We start from the raw sequence: 24,628 nt of genomic DNA on the forward strand, positions 1-24,628 counted from the left end.
TAAATGGTGAGCCTCAAAGACTCTTTTTGCCATCGTATTTGAAGTGTGACTGCGTTTCTGGCTACCATATTTCTTGCTCTGTGTTTGCTCAGATTCTGCAGCCCAGTAAATACAGCAATGCCAATGATAGTAAGAAGCCATGCAGTTTATAGTAACAACATGCTGATAACAGGCTAGTTTAGGTTAAGGCTTGTATTGCCTGAACAGTCTAGAGCTGGGACCTGTCAGGCTTTGACTGGACTTCTCTTGATCTTGACTGATCTTGAGCTTATTTTAGCTTGTTCATTAGTTGTAGCAGTAAATTGCCACAATGACCGTTGTAACCAATTATTAGTTTTAGCTTACTTTGTACAATTGTATAGTTAACACCTAAAGTATTTGCATCATATATGACAACAGTCTAACAAACTAAGTGATAGCTTTATAAGCAAACAACAAGCAAGTGAGAAGAGGAAGGATGGTAAGACAGATTGTCTCAAAACACACAAAATTAACCCCCAAATCCCTAAGACTAAGGAGGAAGAAACACCCACTCTTTTTAGCCCACATAAATTGCATGACATGCATTGGCTGCAGGTTCCCTACTGGCTGCGTAAGTCATTCCCTTTCTACCCTACTCACCAGAAGCCCCTCCTAAATTAGCACATCTCAGAGAATCTGCAGTTTGCTCTCCATTTAGATGATTTAACCTGCTCTCCATTTAGATGATTTAACCCTGCAGCAGCCTGGACACGAGCGAGTAGGCGGTCTGCCACTCTGCTTTTGCCTTTTAACAGAACAAAGGAAAAGTAATACTCAATAAAGCATGGGCAAAAAAATGCAACCGCTTTGTCACTCCTCATAAGGATGTCTCCTGTGGAAGAATAATTATAAGGCTTTATGTCATTTATTCTCTCCATTAATGATTATGAAGTTAGCATAAAATACGAATATAAGATTGCTAATCATAAAATACAGGAGAAAAACTAAAAACACAATAAATAAGAATAAGGTTGGCTTCTTGTTCAAATTAGTGTCGATTATCAGTAGGTTAAAAAGCCTCAGTTCAGTGAAGCCCAAAGGAAACTAAGAAATTTAGGAACAAGTAGCATAATTTATACCCACTCAGTGATGATCTGTATCTAGGAAAACCCAAGTTGAAAGAGAATATGGAGTCCAATCTATCTTGGCAAAGCATGACCTAGACTAGATATCCCAGCACCCTGTCCAGCTGAATCTTAAAAGTGTCCAATGTTGGGGAATCCACCACTTTCCTGGAAAAGTTATTTCAATGGCTGATTGTTCTCATTGTGAAAAATTTTTCTGTGTCCAAGAGGTAACTTGTGCCCGTTACCCTCATCCTCTCCATGTGACTCATTGTAAAAAAGGTGTCTCCATCACCTTTGTAGCCACCCTTTAAATACTGGCACATGGTGATAAGGTCTCCCCTGAGCCTGCTTTCCTTCAGGATGGACAAATCCAGTTCTCTCAGCCTTTCATCCCATGCTGTCCAGTCCTTAGATCACCTTTGCGTCCTTTCTTTGGACACTCTCCAGCCTGTCCACATCTTTTTTTGTGTTAGGGACCTAAACTGAACACAGTATTCTGGGTGTGGCCTGGCAAGAGTTGAGTAGAATGGGACAATGACATATTTACCTCTTCTGGTGTTGCCCTTCTTGATGTAACCCAGCACCCCCTTGGCTTTCTTTGCTGTAGCAGCACACTGCTCATTCATACCGAGCTTGCTGTCCACCAGGATGCCAGGTCCCTTCCCACAGAGGACAATGGTCATCTACATACCCTTCCATCAACAGGGAGGAGGGGGAGCCAAGTGACCAGTTTAGATTAAACAATTTAGTTTAGGTGGTTAATAGGTATGGGAGAGAACTCCTGTTCTGAAAAGATTTTATTTATTTATTTGTATGTTTGTTTGTTTATTTATTTATTTCCCATCTTTAGCTCACGGTATGTGTGTGTAACTGAAACATTACCTTTTCAAGCTTTTCAAGAAACTTTTGAAGTGTATTCTTCTCTTCAGATTTGGCTTAATGAAGCAACACTGGTCTGGAAAGCCGTCATTCTCCTAAGTACAGACAGCTTATTGAAGAAAGAAACAGCTTCTTACGAATAGCATCATCATACCTGGTTCCTAAAATTGCACAGTTTTTATAACCTCCAGGAAAGTTGTCTGCTCACTTAAAGCACTATAGGCACCAGAGAATAGATGTGTATGTCTAATCTCTATTTATCATTCCAATTACTATTCAGGTATAAGAATGAAATAAATGTAACTTTAATTTTGTCATTGTCTTATCTTAGAGAAAGGAGAAGAGTTTGATCCCTAGAAAAAATCCCAAACCAAGAGTGGTTCTTCAAGTCAGCCAGAATCCTTTAGTTAGTTACCAGGTTGGTAGGGGAGGTTGACAGCCAGGATGAGCCACAGTAAATGCAAAAATATAAAGAAAAATTTAAATGTAATAACTTCATAGTGTGAATGGTGGTGTTCCTAAATAAATGAAACATTTAAATTTGAACTAAAGGTGGGCAAGGATAAAAACAATATGACATAATATTTTTGAACAGGCCAAGGCACCCAGGATCATCTTTAGATTGTTTATTTTAGTCTACTGATTTACAAACTGCACTGCAGAGAAGAGAGTTTTCTTTTAATCCATTGTCTTTGAAATGCAAAATTCGTAAACTGAATAAAGAAGAAGGACCTAGTCCTCTGTACTCTGTATAGCCTAATATTTATAACAGTTCTTCTAGCAAATAAGGAACACCAATCAGATTAGTTTTCCATTCTCTGAAAAAGCATTTTATTTCTGAAAGAATTGCAAAAAAATGAAGTACTTAATATAACCCGGATGTGCTGAGATACATGTTACTAGTTCTATATGTGAATGTAGCTCTGAGGATTGCTCAGTCTGAGGTAGATTAATGCTTTATCCTAAGAGTGCTAAGTGCTGCCAAGAGCAGGTGGAACAGAGAGCAAGTGTTCCTAATTACTTTTTTAGAAAAGACCCCCTAAATTTCAGCCAAATTCCAATTTAGGCAGAATACACTCAGTGTGATGTGACTTTTGCTGTCAGCCTAGAAACTGAAATTTTCAAGGAAATGATATCACCAGTTCTTTGTGTGGGTTTTTGTGTGGGCAGAGGAGGGGAAGGGCACCACAGCTTTTTGGATCTGAGTAATTTCTTGTTACTTTTTCTTTAGATAAATAAGAGAACTTGAGTATCTAAGGAGCATTCTGGTATATTTCCCAGAACCCACTTGGCCTTGCAGAGGTAATCTAAAGAAGTAAATGAATGGTAAGTAAAATCTCTTGCAGGGCAGCATTTTCACACTGAAACAGGGGCAACTGGTGGGTGAGTAGTCAAACATTGCAGTATTTAACAACTCTAGGCAGGTTTTCATGGCTGGGTAAATTTCAGTGAGGTTTCCAAGACTTGAATGAGACCCATCTTTTAGTAACAATACAAAATATTTCTTCTGCAACATAAAATATATTCCTAATCTCTATGTTAAATTAAAATACAGAAATTATTTTCTGTTTTATTTTATCTCCCTTTTTTATTTTTACAGCCAGTCCATTTTATTTTTACATTGGTTTCTTCCTTTAAGAAATACTTGCTCTAAATTTCCACTGGTGAATGCCTTTTGAAGCTTCTTATTCACACAAAGGAATATATTCAAGATCTCCATATTCATAGCTAAGAACCAAATATGATAGTAGTAGCTGAAAGCAGGTTCATGAATCTTGTGGGAGTTGTCTATGGCAGTATTTAGAGTTATAAAATTTGTCTGTAAATGATTTCCAGAGATGGAAAAACAGTGGGAACAATGTCTTTACAGGTTTGGCTGTGCCATGTCTGGTTTAAAAACCTAGGATATGGGAGGTTTTTTCCTCCTGTGATACAAGACTCTTAAGTTCAGAAATCTTAGTGAAATGGGAATCTTCTGATCTCCAGCCTTCTGATTGTGGTCCTTTGCACAAAGTGAGGGTCTTTTATTGTGCTCAGAAATGCAGTGAGGCAGGCATGAAAACAGAGAACAGGACCCTGTTCATGAGATGATCAACACGGAGGTCATTCTAGGAGATGGCGAAACTGTTCCCTCCTCCCAGTGAGAATTTCTCTATGTACTTCATGTAACAGTTAGAGCAAAAGGCATAAAAGAGTTCAAATTCCATCATTAAAATCTTACAGCTTTAGGGATTTTTCCATTGCCACCCAAAATGTCCCATGAAAATTTTCAGAGTGCTTATTTTCTGTCCCTTCTGAGAATAATCATATTAGACAACCTGACCTGAACTGTCATCATGTGTTGGTAACTCTGCTGATGACTTCAGCCAGGGGAGGATTTGTGTCTTCCTTCAGTAGCACAATCCAATAGAAATGAGAACTCCAGTACCATCTCATCCTTACATTATGCTTGCCTAGAAGTAAAAGAAGGTGCTTTCTTCCTCCTCATACCCATCATTTGCCATTTGGTTTATCATTTTCTGTAAAAAGTTTGGGAAATAATTGATTATTAGTAGATAAAAGAGGGTTGGTTTTTTTCCCCAGGAACTGACATAAATTCATCAGAAGGAAGACAACTGGAAGTCAGTCAAACTAGTAGGCTCAAGAGTAGTGTTTTCTAGTTATATCTCATCTCCCCGCCAGAAGAGAAAGGCTTTTGAAGTCTTTTGCCAGTTTTCCTTCCTGGGACTTGTGGGAAGCAAACTCTGGTGTGCAAGATACTGGGGTTCAGGGCACACTCATGGAGGGCCTGGGACAGGTTAGATTCAGCCTTTGTCTCCCTTTACATAGAGCTGTCCTAATTATTGAAAGCACTTTTGTGCATATTTGACTTACAACGCTCCTTTGTTGTGTTCCCAGTTGGTTTAAAATCTGCCACACTGAAACATTGACATTTCCTAAGGACTGGGGTTAAAACTAGAGCAGAGGTTGTCTGGAATGCAATTAAGACCTCAGAGCCGCAATGGTAACCTGATCTGACAATATCAGGAAAAGTCAACACTGGCTTTGGAAAAAGTAACTACCCACAGCCTGCCTCCTGCTTTTTCCTGAAAGCCAGCAGCATCTGGGAGAATGCTGCGTGAGAGCAATTCAATATAATAACAAAGGCGTGCAAAGTCATATAAATCCGAGGATAGTCATGACCATCTCTCCAAAACAAGGGGAAGCATCAGAAACTTTTATTCTCTCTGGGGGAAATAATAATAACAACAAAAACAACAACAATAACAATAAAAAATGCTCTGACTTTCCAAATGTAGCTATGCTTGTGCTTTTTTTTTTTTATTTTAATAAGAAAACCACGCTCCCTGATGACAGACCTGCTGAATATTTCTTTCCTTTAGCAAAATCCTGATGAACTGACATTTCAGGTTCATGCAAACAAATTCCCTATAGGATGAATTTATGATTTGTATCGTTATTAATATTGCACTTGCACATGGAATTGCTACTTCAAAAGATTCCACCTCATTTTGGTGAGCATGTGTTTATCTGCAAATCAACTGCAACTCCCTTAATTTTCTTCCCCTGTTTTGTAAGATGAAGCAGTTAGAAAAATTAGAATAAAATCTATTAACTGCTTGTTACTGCGGGGAGAAATAGCATTTCATCCAAGCTCACATCTGCAACCATTGATTCTGAAGTAGTGACTGACAGCACCCAAGTGACTAAGTAGGTTATAACAAGCTAGCTCCAGGCTGGAACAGCTAGTGGAGTGCAGAGGAGAAACACTGGCCTCTAAGCTTGTCTTAAGCCAAGAGAAAGGCAGAAGAAAAGGAAAGAAAAAAAGAAAGATGGAAGAAAGAAACCTCTGGCAACAGTTGTTGTCCCTGTTCTCTTGTTCAGCAGCAGCAGCTTGTAATTGCCAACTTTCTTTAATTCATACTTATATCTTGAGGGGACAAGAAAGAAAATTCTTTGTGACAAATAGCAATAAAAGTGTTGTTCATCTAATCATTCACAAGCATGTGTGTTTGTATTTGAAAGCTATGCCTTCATGTATCCACAGCATATCACATACCCAGGCAGGCAGAAGCGGCCATAGCAGTGCACGGGGACATAATTCAAATGAATGACACTCCACTGCACAAAGACACATGTGCACACAATAGCATCAATATGCAGCTGAAGGTACTTTGCCCAGCTGGACGTTGGACTAGACCAAATTCAAATGCAAATAACATATATTTTCTACAAGAAATTTACCCTTCTGAGACTTTGTTTCTTCCTTTTGGGTCACTCCTTTCTGCAGCTCTCAGCAACAGCCATGAAATTCTTTTTCTCATACCCAAAACTCACATGCTTTGCACTTTTACTGTCATGCAGACAAATTATATTGCTCCTTCATGTCTGAGCACTCAGTATAAATGCAAATATATAATATCACAACATGAGGCAAAAACACACTTCAGGACACTTAAAATGTCATTGCAAAACCAAAGTCCTGATGACTCTCAGGCAATGATTTCTATTATTGCACTGCTGTATTGTGGTGATTATAATTTCACTATAGGTCAGGCTGCAGGAGACCCACATGAGCAGAAAATCTGTTCATACAACATCATTCCCTAAAATACTGGAATTCTCAGTGAGCTGAAAATGTTCTTCAATTTGTCCCAGTGCAGAATGGGAAGTTGTCTGAAATCTAGAAAATGTTCAAGGGTAGCAAATGATATTTCCCACTTGCTTTTACTTAAAAATGAAGGTCCCTGATAGACCAGTTAATTCTACTTCAATGGACTTAGGTTCCCAGCTGGAGATCCATTGTATTCAATAAAACTCTGGCTGAGGCCAGGCTTTGCTTACAATTTGCATGATTCACAGATTTTAAAGGCAGAGGAGACAATGAGATCATTAAAGCTGACTTCTTGAATACCGTAAGCCCTTATTTCCAATGGGATATCTCCACATCAAGCCCACTAAAGATCTTCTTGTCCTTATGTAAACATTCTTCTTCTCTTTCAAGAATCACTCAAAATTTAGCTACCTCAAGAGACCTTTAATCTTCCAGAGAAGCATCCTAGCTTGATTTAAAGGCGTCAAGACAAAAAAGAATCCACTTTTGTGGATTCTTAGTTTGTTCCATTGGTTAATTACCTTCACTGTTAAAAAATATTGTGCTTTATTTCTAATTTGTCTGGCTTCAGCTTCAGACATTGTCTCTTGTTATTCCCTTCTCTGCTAGATTAAAGACCTTTTTAGTAGTTAGTGTTTTCTCCCTGTGAAGGTACTTAGACACTCTAATCAAATCACCTCTCAATCTTCTTCTTGATAAGGTAAATAGGTAGAGCTCTTTAAGTGTCTCACTATAAGGCATTTTCCATGGCTCTTAAATCATTTTTGTAGTTCTTTTCTACATCTTCCCTGATTTTTCATCATTGTTTTTGAAAGATGAGCATTAAGAGTATTAAAAAAAAAAAAAAGAAAAAATTTTACTATCATCTGTTTTATCTCTGTCATATATAAATGTTAAACCAGTCCCTATTCTTACTCATCTATTCAGTCAGTCAGAGATTGCACTAGCTTTTTCTCATTATAGCCACAGCTTTGAGGATTTGCATCAGCTTTTTTGCCCAACATAGCGCCTATAAACATAGCTACTACTTCCCACAGTATGGTACAGCCCTCTGTTTCTTAGGCCTGCCCTTCATTTGTTTGACTTACATTTATTTCTTTACATTGCACAAGAAAGAACACAAATATTTTCATGCACACTTTGCAATACTGTTGGAGGAATGGTGTTTGAGTGGCACTCTCCTTAGTAAAAAACACTTCTTGGTTAAAAAGCAAAGCTTAAACAAAAAACAAAAACCAAACAAAAAATGTTGGTGTAAAGCCACTGTATTAAATGAATATGTGGAATATCATGATAATAATAATAAAATAAGAATGGTGATCCAAATAAAGTGGTTTGTTTATATTTAATTTTCTGCTTGCTGTTAGGTGACATGTAGGGTAGGACTTATTTACTCACATTTAGGCAATTTGAGTAAGCGTCTTCTCTACAGTAGTCATGGTACCCCCCTCTAAATTAATGGCAAGACACAAACCTCTACCTGGAAAAGTCATCCTACCATCTTAAACACTATTTTAGGGTGGGATGAATGGCCCTCTAAAGATGCTTACTCTTTTCGATTTGAAGCAAAATTGTTTTATATTATTACCTTACATTAATCACCTAATTTTTAGATGGCTAAAGTTAGGTGGGGTGAAACCTATCCTTATTGCCTTATAGTTTACTGTTTCTATGAACTGTTAAAAGTACTATTTATCAGTACAGAGATCGTTGTTATGTAGTAATGGGTGACATGAAGCATGAAATGTGTTTAAAGTGTTCTGACAATTGAAAGGAGCAATATTATTCTGTGAATTCAGCAGTAGTTTGTGTTTTTAAGGCAAAAAAATGAAGGTGTATTTAATTCCAGAACTGGAAACACTTCTGTTATGTTACCAAATGTTCAGTTACCTGAAACACTTTAAAATAAGTGACATCATACCTGCAGAGAAGTGCAAGGTACTCACTATAGGTCATTCTGGCAAATAAAATTTGCTAATGGATGGAGTTTGTTAGTGGAGTTGTTAATGGGTGCCTGATGGTTAACTTACAGATGAGACAATGAAAAGTCTAGTAGTAAACTACAAGAAAAGTTTACCATGTGTAGAAAGAAAACGTGTGCAAAAAAAAAAATATAATAGTTTGAAGCTACTAAGGAAATAATTATGTAAACGGATGTGTAAATTGAGTCATAAGAAATGTTTTAGGGGAAACCGAGGCTGCTTCCAATTACTACATTGACTGTTATGTCACAGCTTGGCTAAGAGGAAATTTATGCAAGTGATTGGTTCTAAGAAAAGTGAAAATTTTTAGACCTACATGAGATGAAGAGAAATAGCTGAAATGCTATGAATGGTTTGCAGGGCACTTTTTCAAATGCTTGAAGGAAGTCGATATTTCACTTCCAAAAAATTGTGGTTGGCTCTCAGATTAATTTAGGCCTTTTGTATTTTTATTAGCTTCAAATCCATACCTTTGATTAGTTGTCAGTCACAACTTGCTTTGCTTTTTTGACCTCTAAACTCTTCCTATGGTGTACCACAACTAGACATATAAATTTTCTGGAAGTTCTAATGATATGAAGAAATAAATGAACAAAACTCTAACACCCATTTTCTTGAAAAAATTGAGATGGACAGATTGGAATCTTTAGCAACAGTTAGTTGTTCATTGAAACTGGGGTGTAGTTATTCCTTCAAGAAATGGAAGTGCATTGCTCATAATTCAGAAACTTCATAGAAAGGGTAATTAAGCAGGATACATACTGAATGAGGAAACAAAAAAAATATACCTCTGAATAATAACAAATGTACCTACTATTAGACATGGCGGTTGTTCTGTACACAGGAGTAATATTCATTACACCTTGTTTTAGATGTTGAAAAGGGTTAGAGGTCTAATCTAAGATAATTTCTAGACTATAAGCATCAAATAATGGCATTTTTTTTTTCAATTCTTCATCCTTTTATATGCAATATAGTAATATGATATGGATGTGGTATGTTGTTACTTGCCCAAAGTCAGGAAAATTAATAGGATATTTATGTGCATAACACATACATATATCTATAGTAGAATCATATCAAGAGTCTGCCATCATATGGAGTGTTGTAATATACAGGAGTTGTAATAGAAAATATTGCCGGTTGTGAAATACATCTGAAGTGCAACTGCAGTATTAAAATTACAGATGTTGTCCTAAAGAAAAGTATTTTCCATTCTGAATGAAAGTATTTTACATAACCTTTTCATTGTTACTATTTTCATTTTAGGGTATGAAACATATTGGAAAAACAAATGAGGTTTTCATACATTTTCATTCTTCTCCTATTTGTTTTTTCTTTTCTTTTCTTTTTAATATTTTTTGTGCTGCTTCCTATCCCTGAACAAAAACTCCCTTATGAAAGTTTATCATACTCTTCAGCAGCTTTTTAAGAAACATACAATCTCTACAGGCAGCAAGGACAAAATACAAATAAGCAAACAAAAAAAGAGATAGGTAGTTGAAAGTATGTTATGTTGACTAAAATCTTAATTCTTTCAGTAGCAAGCAAGTCATATAACCTACCAATCTCTGTGTAGGGTCTGTTTCAGAGTACTATTCATCTAACCAGCAGCTTGCTTCACTACAAACTTTATTTTTGTTTAACATCAGCTTTTCACATCTTGTGGGATCCAGCCTCATTCCGTCTTTGGTGCATGCATATTTCATGTATTGTGAATGGTTATTATAAATAAGCAGCAGGGCTTTAAGAGAACGAATCTTGTCAGATGAACTTGTTTGCTTGTTTATAACAGAATTACAAAATTAGTGGCTGAAGGGAATGCATTTGGCATAATATATTTGGATTTTAGTAAACCATTCGATACAGCGTCTCAAAAAATTAGTTCAAATTGGCTGAGATATGAACTCAGCTTCATGTACTGAAAACTAGCTGAATGCCCATAAAGCAGCAGTAATAGTTAGCGACACTGAGAGGAGATATCTGTGATTTGGAAGGCCACCCAATATTTAACTTCTTCATTAAATGTGCATGATGCTGTGATGGAAGGTTATACAAAGACAAAGAAAAAACACATGGTCTAAGATGAGTAAAAAGGTTTGGGATAGAATAACTACCCATTTCAATTGTAATTTATTTGTCTCTTTATTTTCATGAAAATATTTGGTATATATATTATTCTTGAAGGAGACAGAATATAATTGCTGTTATAAGCTCTCCATTTCTGCTCTTTTTCTAAAAATATATTATCTACTTTATATTTTACATTATGCATTATCTATTGAACATTACTGTGATAGGACCTCATGTCAGCTAAGAATTTACTGTGGAATCTTCCTAAATCTTTGCTTAAGTTTTTATTCCTTGGAGAAAATCAGAAGAACTTTAACTGTAAAAAAGTTGGAGGAAACTAGAATAACGACTAGCTCTATGATTTTCTCAGGCATCAAAGTAATGCCAACCAAACCGAAAATACCTAGGTCATCTTTTTGGCCTTTTATAAACATGGTTTTAATATTTCCCTTTCTCCAGTCATTGAGAACTTCACCTGACCACTACAGCCTTTCACAGATGATACAGATGTTCCTGTGAGGATATCAGCCAACTTTGTCAGCAGCCTTGAATGCAGCACATCTGGCCCCATGTTGCTGTGAGGGTGAAGATCCCTCTTTCCCAAGTTACTGCAGCAATTAAACTAATTTATGTTATATCCCTAATTTCTTGCCTGGGTTAGTGAAGAAGGCAGATAATCTGATTTATGTCACTATTTGGGCCAAAATTAGTACTGCAGCATTTACAAAGTTATATAGATGTAACATTTTTATATCATAATATCCTATTACTGTATCATTGTTATATGAGCAATGATCTTAAGTGTGTGAGAAGTGATTTGCAACTGCTTTGGCCTAACAGATTTCTCTTCTCTCAGCTCTCTTTTATGCCCCGCCTTGCTGTTCTTTCTCTCTCCTTCATATTGGGTTGTAAGCTCTTTGCAACAGGGCCTGTTCATTTGCATTTGCTCTATAATGTGCATGTCATGCTTGAGAGATACTGACTGTTCTGGTACACATGAGTGCTAGCTACAAGCAGTGTCTCCGTTAGATGTAGCTGAATTGAACTGTCAAATGGTAAATAGTGTCTGTGGCAATGGCAACTACACTAACTGTGAGTGGCAAAGAAGCCCTGGAGATTGATGAATAATAAATAACAGCTCTCCTGTCTTTGTTAGCAGTATGTCCTTGTTCACCTGAGCTCATGCTGGGCAAATGGTAAGGGCTGAGGGTGAATTCCACAATGCTGGCATGTGGGTGAAAGGGATTGCTTCACATAGGGAGACTTAAAGTTGTCTTTGTGCAAGGTACATGTTTTGCAGGTGCAGGATTCTCCTTGAAAACGGCTGAAGCTTGGTCTTCTGTTTCCCTTTGCCATGTTTTTGCACTGATAGAGAAAAAATGAGATGAGGACTGATCAGAGAATGAGGTCATTTTGCTGCAGATTCTGCAATGCTAAATCCATATATCACTGAAATTTGTTAAAAAAACAATTGTGGGAATTATTATTGATATTGTTGAGAAGTAGACTATTCTCTCTTTCACTTCTTTTCATATATTTCATTGCCTCTTTCATGAAGTTGCTGCTGAGATTCTGAACAGTTGTGTTTAGAGCTTCTTATCTGAACACATGCTTATGTTCATCAATAATCTATAGGGAAGACACGCTATCTAAAAAGCCCATTACCAATGAGTGATTCAGGTGGGTTTTAGCTTATTTACTTTTGATTAAATTGTCAGCAGTAAACTGAACAGTAATTGGTTGAACAAAATAAGGAAGACTACTGCTCTGGATGAAATTCTGACATACAGACAGTCAACATTGGGGTTTAAGTCTACACAACTGTTAGGCATGACTGTATAAAATTTAATTAATCACCAAAGTTTTCCACCTATCCAAGTGTAGTGATTACTTGATCTTTTAACTAGGACAACCATTGTCTGATTTTCCGAGTCTGTGGGTCACTCTCATCTATTTCATTTACTTGCTCTTTCATTGGCAATGAACCATGATGCTGTAATGGAATTAATGAAAAAGAAATTGAATGTTGTGATTGAAAAATGGTCTCCAGCTTTGAAAATAAACATGTCTGCTTTGCTTGAATACTTATATTCACTATCTGTTGGAGACTGTTATCCAGTCACAACATTCAACAGCAATGACATTATGGGGTAAATTCTCATTTTCATTTCCAGTAATTTATGAACATTTGTGCTTCAGTTGTTTGAAACAAAGACAGGCATGGGGAAATCAAGAACCAATGAAATGAAGAGTCAGAATTTTGGCCACAACTCTAGGATAAGTTTTACTGCAATGTAGACAATTCCTTACAGCAATTTAGGCTTTGACACTCAACAGTGATCGTGGTGGAATCCTATTATAACACAAATATCCTCTCCTCTTTCAGAACTACAAGTCCTTAATCTTATGACATGTTTGGTGGTAAGAAACATCTTTATATGGACCTTAGAGCTCTGTAGATTTTCAGGTAATCTCACACCCTGAAGTCTGATTAGTGCTTGACACTGGCTGCAGCTTCATAAAAGAGGGCTACAGTCTAGCCCTAAACACAGTGTAATGTCACTGTGATTCTTCCATTTTAAGGAAGCTAACCTTAGCTTCTTAGAATATCTTAGTGCAGGAGGACTGGGATACTTGATAGAGATGTGGAAACTACAGTTTGGATGTCTTGAGGAAGAGCAGGAAAGACAAGCCAATTTCCCACAAAAAAGGTAAATATACTAGCTCCTTAAGATTAGATAACGGCATTTTCTGATTATTCAGTTAAATCAAAATTGTTGCCATGGTTCCATTGTATCTAAAGCCTAATTATGCAGTTTTAAGAATAGCTTTGGTGAGATTCACCAAGGTTCATCTAGAATCATTGAATCATAGAATAGTTAGGGTTGGAAAGGACCTTAAGATCATCTAGTTCCAACCCCCCTGCCATGGGCAGACACCTCGCACTAAACCATGCCACCCAAGACTCCATCCAGCCTGGCCTTGAACACTGCCAGGGATGGAGCATTCACAACTTCCTTGGGCAACCCATTCCAGTGCCTTACCACCTTCACTGTAAAGAACTTCTTCCTTATATCTAATCTAAACTTCCCCTGTTTAAGTTTGAACCCATCACCCCTTGTCCTATCACTACAGTCCCTAAGGAAGAGTCCCTCCCCAGCATCCTTGTAGGCCCCATTCAGATACTGGAATGCTGCTATGAGGTCTCCACGCAGCCTTCTTTCTCCAGGCTGAACAGCCCCAACTTTCTCATGTGGAAGAGACCTTCATACACAATGTGCTCCAGCCCTCTTATCATCCTTGTGGCTCTCCTCTGGACTTGCTCCAATATCTGATTTATGAATCTTAATGGGGACTATCATCAAGGAATTGTAGTCGGTCAGCATGGACAAGAGAGACATTCCTTGCCACAGAAAGTAGACAAAGTCCCAGACAACATATGTAATCTTGCATTGGAAAAACAAAGGCACTGTTACCCTGGAAATATTGCTTACAGGGAAAAAGACACATAAATAAGGCCAAGAATTTGTTGTTAATACAATTAAATCTTTGAAGACCGATATTATTAGTCCAAACTTGACTGTACAGAAAAAGAATGATGCAGTTAAAATTGTTGTACACACCTCTGAGTTTCTACAGCTTTTCCTGGTGTGATATTTACCCCGTTCCTCACGGTCCACAGTCAGTGGTTTCAATCTGGTGGTGGTAGCTCTGACAGCAGCAAGGGTTATGGTGAATTTACAGCATCCAGAGTCCTTAGCTGGGAGGAGTATCGTGCTGATATTGATAGTTTCTTCTTTTTCACTCTAGGATCTGTGTGGAGTCATTTTCACATATTTCCAAACACATTTTTACACCTTGCTCTTGTGCAGGAGGGAGTTCATCCACTTCAGAGGTAATGTCTTAGTAACTAAGAAGCTGAGATGGACCAGGCTATGGAGCTGTCTGTCTGTTTCTGTTGACCATAACAGGAATTTATATTCCTATCTTAGCTATTTTGATACTGGATGCAACTTGTCTGGATGTTTGGAAAGGATTTTTAGAATCATTAGCAGCCTGCTTTATTGCCACCATTATTTCTAGATTTGGCAGACCACTTCTATTCTAAATAAGCCTTCCTTTCTCGAGATATGTTTTGTTATACTTTTACTATATCTGACAAATAAATAATGGAAGCAATGTATCTAACGGAATCAGAAAGCTTTTAATAAATTGATTTGTTTCCATTACATTTTCTAACTATTGTTTCCTTTTTTATTTTGTTTATTTGTATAAATTATAAGGTCTTCTGAGAAAACGTCTTTGTTTCTACAGCATTATATTATTGGATCCTCTTTCTGGTTTAGGAACCTAAATGCTACCATAATAAGGACAACTATTGTTATCTTGTCATTATGCTTTCTAGAATTGCTCCATTTTAAAATTCCTAACAAAAATGTCAGCTAAAATTACTCCATACCCATTGGTATTGTATCCTACTGCGATTCTACTGCGACTTTCAGAACACAGAATGAAACCACAATTCATATTCTCAGAATTCTACCAGATGTATGCTGGTGACTACCAATGTTGATCACATGTCCTACAAAGACTAATTTACAAAAAGCATCACAGGGTAATTTTTTAGCAAATGCTGTAGGCTCTCTGAAGAGAACAAGGGAATCAGACCTGTGTTTCGCATCTCAGCTGGATGCATAATTTGTTATTATAATTCTGTTTTATCCCAGCTGTTACCTTTTCCAGAAAAAATATATTAATTTCTCACCTGTGTTTCATCAAGACTGCTTCTGCAAAAATGAATTCCAATAAAGTATACAAAATAGTGCCTAATTCCCTTTGAAGAGGACCAAGAGCTTTGACTAACATTCACATACGTTAAGACAGCCAAAATAAGCAATTTTAATACTAAAAATACAGTTATATGATGTTCCTTTGGCCCTTCTTGGGTATATGGCCTAATTTCACTCTTAAAAGATTCTCAAGACACAGCAAATAATAACTAACAAATGCATCCCATTTACACTAACAAATGAACAGATCATTCATCTCCGGGAGCTTGTGCATATGGACTATTTAAATTGTCTTCACTTGATATTATAAGAAATATCATTCTTAATTCGTTTGGCATTTCATTATTTTAGTTCTCCTAAATAAATGAATTCTGAAAGGTTACAGTAGAGATTCCTATCAAACATCTTATCTGGCAATGAAGAGAGAATGAAAAAAGCTGCCTATGTACATTGCAAACTCTAATCTAAATGTGTCATTAGATTGTGAACAAGTTGTTAATGTCGTCCTTGAAAGCGACCTTGTGCTGAAGACATGTAGAAGGTTGTATTGCGATCTTTATCTGAGCTGGCCTCCAAGCTTACTCCTTCTCCAACTACTTATGGAGAAATGTATCATTTAGGTATTCACATTAAAATCAACTTAAGGATAAGAAAATGCTTCAAACTGCTTTGGTAGAAGGGCTTGAAAACATGGATACTACTTTTTGGAACAGTTTACAAAAATGTGTGTGCAGAAGGATCTGGTGATATCTCACGTGGAGAAAGATGGTTGTGTAGTCATTAATCTAAGGGGTTGTAAGTGTAACCAGATCCCAGTTTTCTCTCTGAATGAGATTTATTAAGTAGGCAGTTTGTTTTTCCTTGTTATTGTCCTGGTTTTGGGTGGCAGAGAGTTAATTTTTTAGTACCTGGTACAGTGCTGTGTTTTGGCTTTAGTCTGAGAATAACATTAACACCACACCGATGTTTTAGTTGTTGTTGACTGGTGCTTACCCTGATCAAGGACCATGCAGTCTCTCACGCTCTGCCAGTGAGGAGTGGCACAAGAACCTGCGAGGGAGCAGAGACAGGACACCTGACCCAAACTAGCCAAAGGGGTATGCCATACCACAGCACGTCATGCCCAGTATATAGACTGGAGGGAGTTGGTCTTGAGGGGCTGATCACTGCCTGGGGACTGGCTGGGCATTGATCAGTGGCTGGTGAGTAGCTGTATTGTGCATCACTTCTGCTTGTCGATGTTTATTCCGCTCTCTCTTTTTCCTGCTATTATTGAAATGTTCTACATTATGTCAATTATTAAACTGTTATTATCTCAGTCTGGGGGTTTTACCTTTTTGTGATTGTCGTCTCCATCCCACTAGGAGAAAGAAGAGAAGCAAGTGGCTGCGTGGTGCTTTGTTGCTGGCTGGGGTTAAACCACAACCATTATGTTGGCAAATATAAATTCAGATTTTAGCTTTCTGTGAAACAGGAGTTGATATTGCATTTCCTCACACAGAAGAACTGGGAGTTTGATTATACTTATATATAGGAGACCCTATATATAATAATAAAGTAGTTAGAAGCAGGGTTTTTTAGGTGCTGAAATACATTGCAGAGAGGGTAGAATTTCCAACAGGTGAGTTTTGGTGTAGTGCGTGAAGAAACGTGATGCATGTGTGTGAAGAAACTGTTTGTAAAGCCATCATAGCTAAACTGCATAAACTACTAGATTAGCTTATGATTTGTAGATGTCATGAGCCTCCTTTTCACTGTGAACTTGGGTAAGTGATTGGTAGAAACACGGTAAATCACAGCACACCTAGAAACACAGTTGAATTAGCAGGGGGAAATGTATTACTAAAAGAAAGCTCATTCAGTGTTTCTTTCTCTTTCTCATTTGCTCTTTCTTTCTGTTGTAAAGCATTTTTTCCCTGACATCCTGACAGTCAGGGCCAAAGCCTTCAGAAATAAAATGTGAACTCATTTTGAAATACCAGCAGCGTTTGAATTTTAAATTAACCTATTTACAATGAAACTATGCCTGCTGATTGCCATCATCTTCAGGAAAATTAACAGTAACGATCATTGGTGTCATAATGCAATTTCCCCGCAAAAATCACATAGGCTTCATTACTGTTTACATAAATTGTCATAAATACCAATTATAGCTGAACATAAAATGTAATGCTCTTTTTTTTAATCATAATCACACAATTGTTCTTCTAATTCATATGCTGGGGGAATAGGGTTTTGATTCAACCTTTGTTGTGAAGGAAATGTTTTGCTGGTAGTTTGTTTTGCTGTAAGTGCTTGTTGGCTTATTTTCAAATCCTCTCTCTCTCCCTCTCTCTCCTTCTCTTTTTTCCTCTATCCATTTGGATCATTTAGTCCTTGCCCCCTGTTTGCTTTGCCCTCTAATTCACCAAAAGGAACGTGTAGGCGTGCTAATAGCAGATGGGGGAGATGTGCTGTTTGTGTCCTCTAGACATCGGACATCAGGCTACAGAGGAATGAGTATTTCCGGTGGGGATTTATAACATCATTTTGTGCAATTACGTAGAAGACCCCATAAAGGAATAATGTAATAATAAACCTGTTAAAAGCGCAAATTTGTTGCACCAATTTCTGTTTCTCTCGTAAGTCAGCAGAACAACAGCTGATAAAGGGAGTGACATGTTAAATTACTAAATTTAAAAAACAAAGGCCAGAAGAAAGAGTCTGGCTTCATTTTAAGCACACTGTTTGCTACATATATTTTTGAGTAACTACATTGTAACTGTCGGCCCCACGCTATATAAGCAGTGCAAGGTAAGTGCTGTGTAATCGCAGGATAATTATCTTGTTATTTCTGTCTTCCAGCTTGAATAGCAAGTGTTGAACCCAGTTCTGACTGGAGCTCAGAGCCTACCGCTGACCACCAGATGCCCTCACTTTAGATCATGTGTGTGTGTGCACATATTCATATATATATGCATGCACAATATATGAGTGTGTGGACAGTAAATCACAAAAAAATAATTATATTATAAATTGAGGTTACTCACTGGAAGAATTAAACTTCTGTGAAGAACAGCTCTTTCTCCTGTATTTAATGGTGTGCTTACACCTCTACTGATGTTGTGGCTTAAGCTACAGGCCCTCATTTTCTAGATTAGGTGGGATTAAGCTCAATTTCCAAAGAAGAGAAAGATAGAAAATCATTGAATATCATGCTAAACAGTCTGGCACTTGGGTAATCTTTCCTACAGAGAAAGGGTGCTGAAAAAACACTGTGTTTTCTGATGCTCATCCAGGCTGCAAAGCAGACAAATCTGTTCAGAAAGACTAGAATATGTGCTTCAGAGGGTCTCCTAGTCTGCATAGCAGTCCAGAATTTTTCCCTGATCTTGACATATAAAATATATTTGCTTCCTTATCCACCTTGCCCTTGCTAGACCCATGCCATGCACATCTGTAATGTCTGCAGAGAACAGTTGTGGATGGGTTTTTTTTCCTTTTTTCTAAACAGCCTGGGAAGCCACATTGTTAATCTTCTTCAGTTTTTCTCCCATGGTATAAATTCTTAGGATAATCTTGATCTGTGTTTCTTCACAGGAGTTCGATGAAGAGCACTCAAGCATGTAAACCCAAATTATGGACCATCCGTTGTCAGGTGGAACAGATTCATCTGCAGGTCTATTTGCCAATATAAACTGGAAACATTATTTTTCTTTTGACATAATGAACAGTCCCTTTATAATACAGATAAAATATTTCTTGCAGAGATCCCACCATTTTTTTTTTCCTCTCTCGTTTCTGGCTGTATTATTTTGTAGCACTGAACTGAATCTGTAGATTTCGAATAAAGTAGGTTACTAGTTGCAAATTTACCAGCTGTTGATGTTGCAACAAACAACAAACAAATAAATGAAAGTGATAAAAAAATCTTTGATATTTTGAAAAGAAGATAAAACATTTGCTATGACTGCTGCAGTATAACGAGCCTCATCCTTCTGCATCAAGGTCCATGAAGACCTCATTTTTTTCAGGGAACATTGTATGATTACTGCTGGACATGTATCCTGGATCCTGAAATTTTCACTCCAGACCTCTTTTCTGTATATGTTCCATGAAGGCAGTGGATAATAAGAGAATATAACAACACTACCTTTGGTATTTTGTTGAATTGTTGGGCGCAATCAAAGTATTTATAAAGTATTTATGTTGGAAAGATGTGAAACATTCAGCAGTGGTGGTTTTCAGTCTGTGAACTTTCCATGATGATATTCTTCTGAGATAATCTCCAAACCTGAAAGTACAGGTTAAAGATCCACCTCCTGATACTGTCTGTAATAAGTAACATTTTATGTGCGTTGGTATCAAAGAAAATATATATTCTGCCATCATCACTGAAAGAGTAGGAGATACATGTATCCACTACAATAGAGAATGCTTTACAATAACCATTATTGAGGAATTAAAAAACAAACAAACAACAAAACCAAAAACTAAACCAAACCAAAAATTATAACCAACAGCAAACAGGTGACTTGGCTAAGATCATAAAGAAGGCTGTGAAGGAGTCCATAATTGTCAGGCAATGTTTAACACTTCCATTTTTCTTTCACAAAACAATAAAATAAAGAAAAGCTTATCTTTTGTCTGTCTCAGTAGGAAACTATCATTTTGGCCCTTCAGCAAAGTGAGGTTTTTCCTAGACAAAATGAAAGTATGGAGAGAAAAAACAGACAATCTGACCGTAATTTTCACATAAGTGTTGCTTACACATACCAATACAATATAATAAAAATGATTTGTTAAACCAGTCTTTTTTTTTTAATCATCTCTTTCTCCGTTTTTCTTGCATTTAATACAGACACAGACACAGACACACAACATTCCTGTTGTTAATTTTTCATATGTTAATTCTGATTTAAGTGACTGTATGGAGGTCATGAATATTAATTAATCTCATCATTGTTGGAGACTTTGTTGATATAAATAACCATTACGCTAATTTTTCTGCTTGTGACATTGGCGATGACTGTTGTTACCCTCTTCCATTTCTTGTCACTAGTCTAAAACAGGAATGTATGCTTTTAGGAATGGGGGTTGTTTCTAATACAAGATTCCTTTAAATCAGCTTAAGACTGTTAAGAACTTACAAGAGCTTGATCTGGTTGTGCAAAATGCCAATATTTCAGTCCTGATGGTTCAAAATGATGTTTTAGTATTCTTGCCAAAAGAAATATTTTCCTATTTCCACAGTTCAGAAATGCAAATATTTTTACTAAAATAATAGAATAAAAGAGAAAATGTATTTTTCTATTCATTGTCTTTATGTGTAAAAATTAGTAACTGAGATAACTTTTGGATTTTCAGTTCATCAAAATTCATTATTTGTAGTGACAACAAATGTCTTTCTTTGGAGTAAATTTTGAAAAAATTACTACTACTACTACAAAACCCTAAAGTGAGGTAAAATACTGTAAGAAAGAATTAGGGAAGAAAAAACACATTTCTGAAAAAAAGTTGTCTAGTTGAGAATAGCATTATCTTAGGGAAGTATCCAAAGACTGAAAATTACAGTCACATACTGTTTTCACTTGATTAGTCATGGTGTGTGCAACAGATTAGTCAAGTGGCATAGTATGGTTATAGTGTCTGATTTGAATTCAATAATATACAAAGAATGACAAATAATGAACACAGAAAAAAAAAAAGAAGAATAACAAATAATAAAGTATCTGCACACATGGGAATTTCAAGGTTAATCCAATACAAGTTGAAATAATGAAAAGATTCACTTTTTACTTCAATAGAATTCGATGCAGACTCATGAGTTGTTATATAAACAACATTAAACATTAATTTCTTTAAATATCTGTGCAATAAAAACTCTTATGAATCAAAGCAAATAAAATGGCAACAAAAGAGGCTAAAACTGAATACTGAAGAGTAACAAAGAATTTGAGAGTTTTGGAAATATCTATTGTTTTTTCCAGCTGCTTTGTGGTTTGGTCTGGTTTTGGTTCTTTTCACTTTTTTGCTTGTATTCTGTTGTTAATTAATTTGATAAAATTGGCTTCAAGAAATGGATCTGTGGCAGGGGTGAGGGTAATTATTCAAATCTGGAATCCTGATTATTGGTCTAGAAGAGATCAGGAACTTTTCCCTTTCCAAGCTGGGATTTCTCAAGAACTATTTCAGATTATGTTTATATAAAGAATGCCTAACTCTTCATTTAAATGTCTCATAATGAAGAGAATAGTGCCTAAGATTTTTTTTGTTTTGCTGCTAAAAATTTGTGAGAAATCCTAACCAAAAATTTCAGTTAATGTAAAACTGAATTCTAGAACTGCACGTAATGAATAAATTTACAACTGCTTTCTGAAAGACTGAAATTCATTTTCTTCATTTCTGTGAAGGTGAATGGAAACACAGAAGGAGGGAATCTCTGATATAAGAAGTCTTCTCTTGGGTTATCATAACAGGCAACTAGTAATAGGCTAGTTGCCTGCTACTCCGACAAGGACATATTTTACTCTGTTGTAATTTAGTGAGTTCCACCTTAATGATATTGCGTTTGGAAGTCTCTACCTAAACTTCTACTACTCTAAAGGTTTCAGAAAAACCTTATGATTTCCTATATGAAGTTCTTTAATGACATCAAAATAAGTTAGCTTAACTGCTCTGTGCAGAAAGGAGTCACTTCCTCATTCAGCATTTTATGGTAAGAAAGACTTTTCTCATTTATTCTTGTGACGCAGGTCCTCTGTTCCCCTGGTAAAGTGGTAGTCCAAGTCTTTTTCTTCTGGCACTTCCAAACTCCTTCTTATAGCAGCTTTTCATAGATATTCTACAATGTTATGGTACAGTTATATTTTACTCAATTTCTACTGATCAGGTTTTCAAGGGCACACAATATATTCTTTACAGCATTCCAAACTCCATTTGCATTTGTAGTTCCTTATGAGGCTGTGCCTCTAGTTAGTATACATCACAGCAGTTGTGGTCCAAGACAGAGAAGCCTCTGCAACAAATTAACTCCAGGGCTATGCATTGCTAGAAAGTTAACTTTCTGGATTTGTCTCAGTTACCTATGAGTGTATACCCTGCCATGATTTAAATTAAATATATTAGATAGGTGGTCTGATTATTCCCTGAGTCTTTAATTGGGAACAGAAATAAAAGATGTTTTCTTTCTTACTGTAAAAAGCAGAAGAGGTTAAGGAGGAAGAGAAAAGATACCAGCCTTCCCTGATTGGAAGGGTAATTTCGCCCAGAGTCTATCAGCCACCATCTTTGCTTAAAGAATTTCTGACAGTTCAGCATGGGCTGTATATAGAAGCAACAGCTTTAAACAACTTCCCATTGACCACAATATACACCATCTTCCACATGAAAACAATAAAAGGGAAAATAAAAGAAATTTCATCATTCAGTTACACTTAGTGATACAACAGACAAGACACATTTTTTAAATGTTGCATGTCATCAGTCTCCATCATTATCAAACTCCTTGTGTAAGAATAAAGCAGGTCAACAATAGAATTGATCATACATGAAAGTTATGCATTTTAAGGAGATTTAACCACATTTGTATTTTATCAAATAGTTCCTAATGATGTTTTATAATACAAGTATTTTATCAAATAGTTCCTAATGATGTTTTATAATACAAAATTAAATATTTCTGTCTCCATTGTGTGTCCTTATTCATAAGTCGGGCATTAATAATTAAACAATGTATATGCTTGCTTATTTATACTAGATGTGATTATCTATATTCTGAGTAGTCTGCAAGGTCTTTAACTGCATTGCCTAGTCATTTTTGTGAGTTTAAGACTGTGTGGAGAAAAGGGAAAGGTGAAGTTATTTCACTCATTTCCCTACTCTTTTAATGGAAAGAATTTTCTCTTTTATTTTATTAAAAGTAATTTATTTTTTTTTAAGACAAAAAGAGAGTTATAACAATATGTTTACAACATGTTTATACCTACTACTCTTTTGGTTATGTCAGAAAGTGTCTAGAACAGCTCCACTTTCATATTAATGATATACGTATATTTAAAACATGTCCTTATTGTTATTGGTGGCTATTTGAGTGATGGAATTTTAACATGTTTTAGGTGTATTACATACATCTAATAAGCTTCAAGACACGCTTATTTCTGTAAAAGACATTAAAGTACTTCATATATGTTCTCTTTTTGCTGGAGTCCTCACATGCAAGAGGAGAAAGTTTACTGGAAAATTACCTAGGAATAACACTCAGAGAGGGATTAATCTTTCTCTATATGTCTACAGTGTAGAAATCTGCAGCTCATCTCCTTGATATAAACACCTTTGTAATTAATTACTCTGAATTCTCACATAATGTCTACTTTAGAGGCATGCTTTAGAACTGAGAAATTTTGCCTGAGCTGTGCACATTTCTCTTCATTGATTATACAGGAATGTTTTGTGAGTGAGTCATTCAGATAAAGTTGTTTATAACTTATATCTGATTAAGTAAATCCTAACTTGAAGTATCTTCTTTTATCTTTTCTATGTCATATATCACAATGGCCTGAGACCACAAAAGTAGGATAGTTTAATTCAAGATTCAGAGATAGCAGACTAATAGTTATCAGTATTAAACAATTTTGCTTTAAACCAGTAGTGTGTGAACTAGGCAGTTTCTTGCCCTATTACGTTCCTAAGAGAACTGTGTAGCCTACTCAATTACCATAATAATTTCCTAAAATCCCTGAGGGTTTCTTTTAGGGATTTTTCTACCCCAGCACTGTCCACATTTAGACAATGAGTAAGTTCTCATGAATTTCAGGAAAAAACAGCTGATCTGGGAGAATACAGAAAATACAGAAGAGGCGGAGAATTCATTCTAGGAAATCATAGATCTAGGCACATACAACAGCAATAATAATGCAAGGTCCAGTGGCAGTAAAAGTAGCATAACAATTAAAACAATAACTATCAGCTTTAGAGGAGAGAATTTATTAGACCTCCACCCCTAAGTCTCTGGTCTGAATCCAGATCTAATGAGACTGACCAAATGTCACTCTAATTACACAGCGATAAAAGTTCCAGAGTAAAATGAATTCTGCAGCCTGAACTGAGCTCCAAGTAGACATTTGTCTTCATTATGAGCCCAGCATACATTTGGCACAGTCTGTACTAGTGTCTTTAAAAGAGGTTCATAAGTTAATGAACAGGAAGATTGAAACATTTGCC

Source organism: Strigops habroptila, chromosome Z (genome assembly GCF_004027225.2).
Source record: "Strigops habroptila isolate Jane chromosome Z, bStrHab1.2.pri, whole genome shotgun sequence".
Taxonomy (NCBI): domain Eukaryota; kingdom Metazoa; phylum Chordata; class Aves; order Psittaciformes; family Psittacidae; genus Strigops; species Strigops habroptila.